Source organism: Bos taurus, chromosome 23, assembly GCF_002263795.3.
Source record: "Bos taurus isolate L1 Dominette 01449 registration number 42190680 breed Hereford chromosome 23, ARS-UCD2.0, whole genome shotgun sequence".
Taxonomy (NCBI): Eukaryota; Metazoa; Chordata; class Mammalia; order Artiodactyla; family Bovidae; genus Bos; species Bos taurus.
In genome coordinates this window covers 27151474-27161695 of record NC_037350.1, presented here as the reverse complement: position 1 = coordinate 27161695, position 10222 = coordinate 27151474, and positions in this window count along the sequence as shown.

Below are 10222 nucleotides of genomic sequence, written 5' to 3'. Positions count from 1 at the left end.
ACATTGTGTCTCTTTTGCTGTCTTGCATATAGGGTCATTGTTACCATCTTTCTAAATTCCATATATATATGTTAATATACTGTACTGGTGTTTTTCTTTCTGACTTACTTTGCTCTGTATAATAGGCTCCAGTTTCATCCACCTCATTAGAACTGATTCAAATGTATTCTTTTTAATGGCTGAGTAATATTCCATTGTGTATATGTACCACAGCTTTCTTATCCATTCATCTGCTGATGGACATCTAGGTTGCTTCCTATTTCTATGATAAATATTTTAGTATCTTTTAAGGATAAGGGCTCTTAAATATATCCACAGGACTTCTTTGATGGTCCAGTGGTTAAGAATCCACCCGCCAGCACATAAGGGACACGGGTTTGATCTCTGGTCTGGGAAGATTCCACATGCTGTGGGGTAACTAAGCCTGTGGGATAACTACTGAGCCTGGGAGCTGCAACTACTGAAGCCTGCGAGCCCTAGAGCTGGTGCTCCTCAGCAATAGAAGCCACCGCAATGAGAAGCCCGTGCACCGCAGCTAGAGAATAGCCCTGACTCACCACAGCTAAAGAAAGCCCATGCATAGCAGCAAAGATCCATCACAGCCAAACAAAAACAAAAAATCCATATCCATAGTGTTATTATGATATCTATCAATTTTCAATAATTCTTTAATATCCTAAAATGTGCAATGTTGAAGTTTCCCAAATTTTCTAATAAATACATATGCAGTTTATTTGGTTGAATCAGGGTCAAAACAAGATCCACTCATTGCCTTTGGTTGATGTGTCTCTTTAGTCTCTCTGTCTTCTAAGAAGAACTGTTTTTAAGAACAGTTTTAGTTTTATAGAAAATTGGAGTCATAGTATAGAGTCAAGGACCCTGCAGCATGTTCACTATTATTAACATCTTATGTGTAAAGTACATTTGTTATAATTCATGAATCAATACTGATAAATTATCATTAAAGTTCATAGTTGCCTTGGATTTTCTTAGTTTTTACTTATTGCTCTTTATCTGTGATAGGATTGCATCCCAGATGTCACATTACATGTAACTGTCCTGTATCCCTGGGCCCTTCTTGGCTGTGACAGTTTTGCAGACTTTTCTGTGTTTGATGATCTTGACAGTTTTGAAGAGTACTGGTTAGATATTTTGTAGGATGCCCCTCTTTTAATATTAGTTTGTTGTTTTTCTCATGGTTAGATTGGAAGCTTAAGTCTCCTTTAATCTTTTCTTTCCTTGGCATTTATTTGTTGAAGAAATGGCTTGTTTCCTGTAGAATTTTTCACATTCTAAAAAATGACCCAAAGAACTAAACAGACACTTCTCCAAAGAAGACATACAGATGGCTAACAAACACATGAAAAGATGCTCAACATCACTCATTATCAGAGAAATGCAAATCAAAACCACTATGAGGTACCATTTCACGCCAGTCAGAATGGCTGCTATCCAAAAGAATAATGCTGAAAAAGAAAAAGCAATAAATGCTGGAGAGGGTGTAGAGAAAAGGGAACCCTCTTACACTGTTGGTGGGAATGCAAACTAGTATAGCCACTATGGAGAACAGTGTGGAGATTCCTTAAAAAACTGGAAATAGAATTGCCATACGACCCAGCAGTCCCACTGCTGGGCATACACACTGAGGAAACCAGAATTGAAAGAGACACGTGTACCCCAATGTTCATTGCAGCACTGTTTACAATAGCCAGGAGATGGAAGCAACCTAGATGTCCATCTGCAGACGAATGGATAAGAAAGCTGTGGTACATATACACAATGGAATATTACTCAGCCATTAAAAAGAATACATTTGAATCAGTTCTAATGAGGTGGATGAAACTGGAGCCTATTATACAGAGTGAAGTAAGTCAGAAAGAAAAACACCAATACAGTATACTAATGCATACATATTGAATTTAGAAAGATGGTAACGATAACACTGTATGCAAGACAGCAAAAGAGACACAGATGTATAGAATAGTCTTTTGGACTCTGTGGGAGAGGGAGAGGGTGGGATGATTTAGGAGAATGGCATTAAAACATGTATATTATCATATGTGAAACGAACCAGTCCAAGTTTGATGCATGATACAGGGTGTTCAGGGCTGGTGCACTGGAATGACGCAGACGGATGGTATGGGGAGGGAGGTGGGTGGGGGGTTCAGGATGGGGAGCACATGTACACCCATGGAGGATTCATGTCAATGTATGGCAAAACCAATACAATATTGTAAAGTAAAAAGAAAAAAAAATCTGCTAATTGCAACCCTGTGCCATTTACCATTTCCCTCTGCCTCCCTCATTTTTTCCCTGTAAGCTGGTAGTTAAATTTAAAGGCTTGATATGATTCAGAATCTATTTTTTGGCACGGACACATCATAGGTAGTGTTTGTACTGTGTTTTTCCACCAGGAGGCATATAATTCTAGTTGGCAGTCATTAATAAGCATTGCCTAGGCCCATGGTTTTATTAAGGGTTGTAAAATGGTGATATTTTAATTCTATCACTCTGTCTCTGTTATTTTATTTATACAGAGAAATTATGCCTCAATTACTCTTTCAGTATGATTTATTTAGGAAAGGCATTTACTTTACTCTTCATTTTACCATGTTTCAGAATAATGAATTCATTCTCTAGTATTCTCCAAAGGTAGCTAATGAATTTTTTATTTAGTATAATTATGAATAAATCCATTTAATGTGTGTTAATCCCTCTCAGTGATTATTTTTATTGATGCTTAATTTTTCCCATATTTGGTGAGTTTGAGCCTCAAGTTGACAAGATTCTAATACCTTTGATAGCCTTCTTGCCATCAATATCATTCCGTACATATATGGCTACTTTTTTTTTTTTTAGTGGAACAATGGTACAAAAGATCTCAATTTGGTTTTTACTTGTTTATTTTTTAAGATAGGAAGTATAACATGTTTGTTTGGTAATGGGTATAATTCCCTGCAGAGGTAAAGGTGATGGTGTGGGAGAGGGATTTTTGCTGAAAGAATATCTTTGAGTAGGTAAGAGGGGATGGGTCCAGTGCCTGAGTGGAGGGTTGGTTATCAGTTGAAAGTGAAGAGGAGGGAGGGTGTGTAATGGAGAAAAAGGAAATGTGAAATAATTGCCTTGAAAGTGTGTGATCGAGTGGCCAAGAAAATGGCCAACTAGAGGTTTGTGATGATATGTACCCCATGTTTTTATCCAACCACTTCAACTGCTTGGGTGCAGGGATGGAGGAGGTGGGAAGTTCAATTCAGCCAGAACTGGGCTTTTGCCAGGCTGGTATGATGTGGGAGAGTGAGGGAGACTAAGCATGCAAGGTGGCTATTATAGCAATGGGTCATTAAATTTAAGAGGGGTAAGGTTGGAACAGGGCAGTATCTCATATCAGGGGCAAAGGGGTGGGAAGTCTGGGGAGTAGAATAATTGTCGGCGAGAGGGCCCACGAGAGAGTGACTTGCAAAGAACAGGGGGTGTTGAGCATAGGGTGGGAGGCTTAAAGCTGAGATTATGGAGAGGTTAATTACTGGTCCAGATAATGAGAAGACCAAGGTATGACCGTGGGGCGGGGGCTGCAGCACAGGGAAAACAGCGTCAGTGGAGATGAGGAGACACAGGGGTCAGGGTGTGAGGCTGGGGTGCTGGGTGGATTGCCTTGGTTGATGAGAAATCACCAAGAATGGTAGTAAGAGTGGGATGAAGAAAAGACAATGACCCAGAGGCTGAACTGTTCAATGACGGTGGAGGAAAGGCGGTCACATCTGGAAGGCTGCTAAATGCTGGCAACTGGAGCAGCTGAAGGTGGTCTAGAAAGCAGCGGAGGGCCCCAAGATGTGTGGTGTGGGCAGGGAGTGGTCTGCCTGCAACCTGTGATGGAGGCAGCTGGAGGTGGTAAGATCACCAGGCTGGCCTGGTCTGCTCATAACCCGCCATTCCTGAGTGTTTGGGGTAGTAGGTAAATTCTCCAGTCCACAGCCTGTGCTGACCTCAAGGCTGGCAGTGACTCCTTTGTGTCCCGGGCCCCAGACTGGTGCAGTTGAGGGTCAAGGGCTGCCTAACCATGGCTCACGTTCCTCATGGGGACTCTGAGCCTGACCCAACTTCGGGTGGCAGGAATTTCTGTCTGCATTCAAGGATCTCTGGCTTCCCATGCTTTACCCTCTGGAGGTTCCCCATCCAGGTGGCAGATCCTGACAGTTACAAGTAGAGCCCTGTGTGTGACGGAAAGTGGTGTGAACATTAGCAGTGGAAGCCCCGGGGAGAAACCCTGTGGTTCTCTATCCCCACAGCCCCCTCTACCATCAGATGGTCCTGGAGCCCACAATGATGTCTCCAGCCCAGATCTCAAGGTCTACATGTTCAATTGCGTCCTCCACTTCTTGCTGGGATGTCTAGTAAGGAAGTCCACAGAATCGCGTCTAAATCCAAACTCTTGCTTCCCTGCTCCAGCAGCTTTCCCTGCACCACCTCCCCACCCTCCCGCACCCATCCTGACAAAGCTGTTGTCTTATTGCTCAGGCCAGATAGCTGCCAATCATTCTCTTTCTCTCACATTTCATATCCAGTTCACCTGCCAATCCAGTCACTTTTGCCTTCAAATAAATCCCCTACTGACCCCTTTTTATGCCCATTTCGAACATGGCACAACTGGTCAAAGCAGTGGGGCCCAAATAGGACTGGCAGAGGCTCTGCCCCTCCCTGGTCTTGCCTGGGTCTTGGCTGTGGCCTTCCTGCTGGTCTCCTGCTTCCAACCTTCTGAGTCTCTTCTCCAAATATTAACTGAGTGATGCTATCAAAGAGGAAGCCTTGTTTTTCCTGGGGTATGAAATGCCAGGAAACAGACATGTTGGTAGATGAAATGATATGAGTCCTAAGATTTGCTTCACAATAATCCAGGAGGAGGGGGAAGTGGGTGGGAGTAAACACGGCTGAAGCCAGGAGGTGGGTAAGCGGGTATTTATTATACTGTCATCTGTATACTACTCGGTCTACTTTTTATAAGTTTAAAACATTTTATAATAAAGGTAAAGGCTGATGGAGGTGGTCTTGAAGGACAAGCCGACTGAAGGAAGTGCAGGTCTGGGGTCCACAGAGCCCGAGATAGACACTGAGCCCTCTGCTCCCATCATGGTCATTGTGCATGGTGGGGCCGGTGGGGCTGACTGGCCTGTCCTCTCTTCAGAGAAGGAGGCGGGGGTGCACAGAACTGTGGTGGGTTTGGGGCCCCCACGCCTGTATGCTGGGAAGAAGAGCATCTTCTGCCCTGTGAAGATTTATAGGGTGCTGATAAGACTCCTCAGGGTGATGGCTCTTTTTGTATGTGTGTTTGTTAATCTGAAATCTTGCAACCTTGCCAACTCACATTAGTCCTTGGAGCTTTTTTGTTTTCAGAATAACTTATTTATTTTTGGCTGCGCTAGTTCTTTGTTTCTGCCCGAGGGGCTTTTTCTAGCAGGGGCTACTCTTCGTTGCAGTGCACTGGCTTCTCACCACTGTGGTTTCTCTTCTTGCGGAGTGCAGGCTCTAGGGATGCAGGCTTCAAGAGTTGTGGCACCCGGAGTTATTGCCCCCTGGCATGTGGGATCTTCCTGGACCAGGGATTGAACCCATGAGGGAGTGAGGGAGGGGGAATTGCTTGTGGCTTCTCATTGGGTTTGGCCAATGGTAGGCACTAGGGGGATGGGAAGGAGAGAGGATGGGGTACTTCTCTCATATTGTCTCCCTGTCAGTGTCCAGGCTTCTCCTTTTGTCCTCTCACGTGTGTGTGTGTGTGTGTGTGTGTGTGTGTGTGTGTGCATGCGCACGCGTGGGATGGGGGCTATAAACCTTTCCAGTGCCTCAGACTCCCCTTTGTTCCCTTCACCCAGCCCTCACTCATATTAACAGCTTCTTCTTTACAGCTCTGTCCTTGAAACTTCTCAGTGGAGTTCTGCTTCCCGCTGAGACCCTTCATCTCTCATTCTTCTCTCTCCTGTCCTCAGAGGGGCTGGACCAGGATTGAGTTTCTCCTGGACAGGGCTAGGGGTGGGGGTGGTGGGGTGGTGGGGAAGACACTCCTTTCTCACTCTGGACTATGCTTTTTCTCAGCAGAACCTGGAGGGTAGAGTTCGCAGCTTCATCTGCACCTCCCTGCCTTCTGGGATTCAGCCTTTAACTTCTCCCTCTACCCAGCTCTCTAAGTCAAAGTGTTTTCAGCGAGGAAGATGTCTCTAAGATGTCTCTTCTGAGAGGTCAGGCCATTTTCAGCTTGAAAGTGAAAGTCGCTCAGTCATGTCTGACTCTTTTCGAACCCATGGATTATACAGTCCATGGAATTTTCCAGGCCAGAATACTGGAGTGGGTAGCCTTTTCCTTCTCCAGGAGATCTTCCCAACCCAGGGATTGAACCCAGATCTCTTGCATTGTAGGCAGATTCTTTACCAGCTGAGCCACAAGGGAAGCCCAAGAATACTGGAGTGGGTAGCCTATCCCTTCTCCAGTAGATCTTCCCGACCCAGGAATCGAACTGGGGTATCCTGCATGGCAGGCGGATTCTTTACCAACTGAGCTATCAGGGAAGCCCAATTTTCAGCTTAGTTCCAGGAATTTGGAGTTTGGGAGTCAAAGCTGAAACTGAGATCACTTCTCCAGCAACTCTGCCCAGGGCCTCCGTTAGGTGCATTTTATGTTTGGTGTACCTGAAGGTTCTCTTGTTTTGTGATTTTGTCCACTTCACCACGAGTCCTGTCAGGTGGCCAGGGTGTGAGGCTGCCTGAGCATGCCTTTTTGTCTTCCCCAGATGCCTGCCGTGGTGTCAACAAATGCCCACCGAGCCAGTGATTGTGGGGAGTGTGTCCTGTAAGTTTCTATTAGGGATGCCGGGAGAGGTGAAAGGGGAGGGGGCAGGTGAAGGAAGAAAGAATTCTGTTTGGAGGAAATGGCAGACCCAAGGCTGGGCCTTTGCAAAGTTGGGGTGTGTGTGTATGTGTGCGTGCTCTCATGAACCTATGTTTAGGAGGGGTTTGGCGGAGGGGTCCTTGAAGGGGGAGATCCTCCCTTCTCAGACTTCAGGGAAACAGTAAGACTGGGGAGCCTTGGGGCATAAACTGGTGAGTGGGGACCGGGTTGATCAGAGATGCTGATATTGTCGCGACACTTTCCTGTGGGAACTCAGTTTTGTTCTTAAAACAATACTATTTTATTAAAAATAACCAAATAAAATAAAAGTAATAAATAAAATAAATAAGAGTTAACTTTTCAGTAAGTCGGTAAGTATTTGAATTAATTCTCCCCACCCCAGGACTCTCCTTCAGGTCCCTAACCCTAAACCCTACAGCAAGCCAGGGACCCCCTCTTCTGACTTCTGTGACAGACACATTTTGCGCATTATTTAACTTCATATACGAGGAACTCTGTAGCCTGCAGTCTTTTGTGTCTGGTTTCCTGTGTCCGTGTCCATTTTTCTAACATTCCTTGTCTGCATCTCCTTTCCTTCTCTCCCTCAGCGTCCTTCGCCGGAGAAGCCCTTTCTCAGTTCACCGCATTGGCCACAAGGGGGCAGCAGAACCCAGTGGAACCTGGGCTGACCCAGCAGAGCATTGCGGCTCTCGCCCGGGTTTCTCCTCCCACCCAGGTAGCATCCTCTTTCTGGGCTGCCTCCCTGGGAGCTGCCACAGGGTGGTGCTGCTCCCTCCCTCTCTGAAACCTGCTGCTTTAGAGAGGATTTCTGGAGCGAAATTTTGGAGTTTGGGTCTCCAGACTTTCTAGATCATGCACTCCTTTCAGTAATGTATTTTAAACATATGCCTAACATATACAAATGTTGTACAGATTGTAAAAATCAACACAAATAACACACTAAAAGAGATCGATTAGAGCATTTATAGTAGAACTTCTAACATTTCTTCTGCCTCCCTTCTTGCCCCCAGATCCCTAGGGCACCCCTGGGGCGGGTTCTCCCCTACCTGGGGGCTCCCGTTTAGGGCTCAGTTGAGCTTTAGGGGGGCCTTGAACCTGTGGGTTTGACACACACAGGCATGACCCTGGGCAGGTCCCTTCCTGAGTCTTTCATCTCAGCTGTAAAATGAAGAAAGTAAGATTTTCCTCTGAGGATTATAATAAAGTATGAGCTGCTCAGAGTAAAATTGGCGCTGGGTGAACAGTGTGCCTAAGTATTTGGTGACATCATTAGAGAGCAGGGCCTGGCCTCAGGGCTTTAGCCCACAACCCAGCCTGTGGAGACAAGTCTCCTGACATGAAGGAACAGGGTGGGCATCCTAGGGACTGTTGGAACCAGCCTCTTAGGGTTGGTCAGGCCTCTCCCGCTTCTATTGCACCAGACCTCTCTCCTCTGATTCTCTCAGGGACGGAGGCCAAAGTGCCAGAACTTCAGTTCTTTCCCAGAAATTGGTACTCAAATGCCTTCAAGCAAGACTTGCCTGATTTACCCTTGGCCATGGGTGGGCTTGACCTATGGGCTTGGGAGAGTGAGTAAATACTTCCTAGGTCACTGAGTGAGTCATGCATGTGGGCAGTGCAGTAACTCATCTCTGTAAAATTCACTGGCATCTCAGTGACTGGGGAACCTGCTTGACACACTCTGGGCCGATCTGCCAGGGCTGAATGCCAGGGGGATCCTACCCCTAACTTTTGGCTTCTTCTCTCCCTCCCTCCCTCCCTTGCACTATCTTTTTCTGGTTCCTTTCCTTCTAATCTTTTATTTTCTTTTGTTATTCATCAAAGTAATAAAATTTATAACATGTTCTATAAGACTGTCTTCTTCCCCAGTCTCCCTCCTTTACCTTTACACATCTCAGGGCTTGAGTGGGACATACGTCGCCTGGAAGGAATCTTAGACTTTGGAATCAGAGTGGATTGTCTACTCAGAGGGTGGTGGGGTTGGTGCTGTGGGCCAGATGGGCTCTGCAGCTGATCTCTGGATAGGCCGGGCAGCGCTCACTCTCAGGAAAGCCTGAGGGGCTTAGGGTGTCCTGAGCTGCCTTTGCTGGATATTCTAGTTTTGGAGATGACAGCCGGTTCTGGGAGGAGCTGTTTTTACTCAGAGGAGGGGCAGAAGTGCAGGTTCAGAGGAAGGTCTTGGCCCCAGCTGTGCCCTTGCGCTCTGCCCAGCAGACTTCCAGGGCAAAGCCTGGTCACCAGCCAGGATAACTGTGCTGAGAGAAGAAAGGAAAAATTGTAAAGTCAAAACAAGCCATCACTTTGTGTGTGCTTGTGTTTGTGTGTCTTTACGTAAATAAGCAGAAAACAGTTCTTCAGCTTTTTCCTGCAGTACAGTGAACTTTTCACCTTAACACTGTCAATTAATTTATTAATTATCTCTTTAAGAAAAGGGATTTAATCCTTTTTGTAAACTGTCACATTTTAAAATTACAATTCATTTTACATTCACATTTGTTTTATGGCTTAGATCTGCTATATGTGTTAAAAAGGAAAGTAAAATATTAACCCTGCTAATGTTAGGATAATTTGTAATTTGAAAAAAGGGCTTCCCCATAGCTCAGTTGGTAAAGAATCTACCTGCAATGCAGGAGACTCTGGTTCGATTCCTGGGTCGGGAAGATCTGTTGGAGAAGGGATAGACTACCCATTCCAGTATTCTTGGGTTTCCCTTGTGGCTCAGCTGGTAAAGAATCTGCCTGCACTGTGGGAGATCTGGGTTCGATCCCTGGGTTGGGAAGATCCTCTGGAGAAGGGAAATGTTACCCACTCCAGTATTTTGGCCTGGAGAATTCCATGGACTGTACAGCCCACTAACATTAGGATAACTTGTAATTTGAATATAAATGGCAACCCACTCTAGTACTCTCGCCTGGAAAATCCCATGGACGGAGGAGCCTGGTAGGCTGCAGTCCATGGGGTCGCTAAGGGTCGGACACGACTGAGTGACTTCACTTTCACTTTTCACTTTCCTGAATTGGAGAAGGAAATGGCAACCCACTCCAGCGTTCTTGCCTGGAGAATCCCAGGGATGGGGGAGCCTGGTGGGCTGCCGTCTATGGGGTTGCACAGAGTTGGACACGACTGAAGCGACTTAGCAGCAGCAGCAGCAGCAGCAGGATAACCCCACTAACATTAGGATAATTTATAATTTGAAAAAGAAAAATCATTTGTGGCCAGTGAGCAGTCTTTCTTGTTAAGGCAGCTGGCACAGGACCCTGATGCCTTGGCGGGAGCGGGGGTGTGGGGTGGGCAATGAAGTTGGCTGTTTTTGTCCATCTTGCCACTG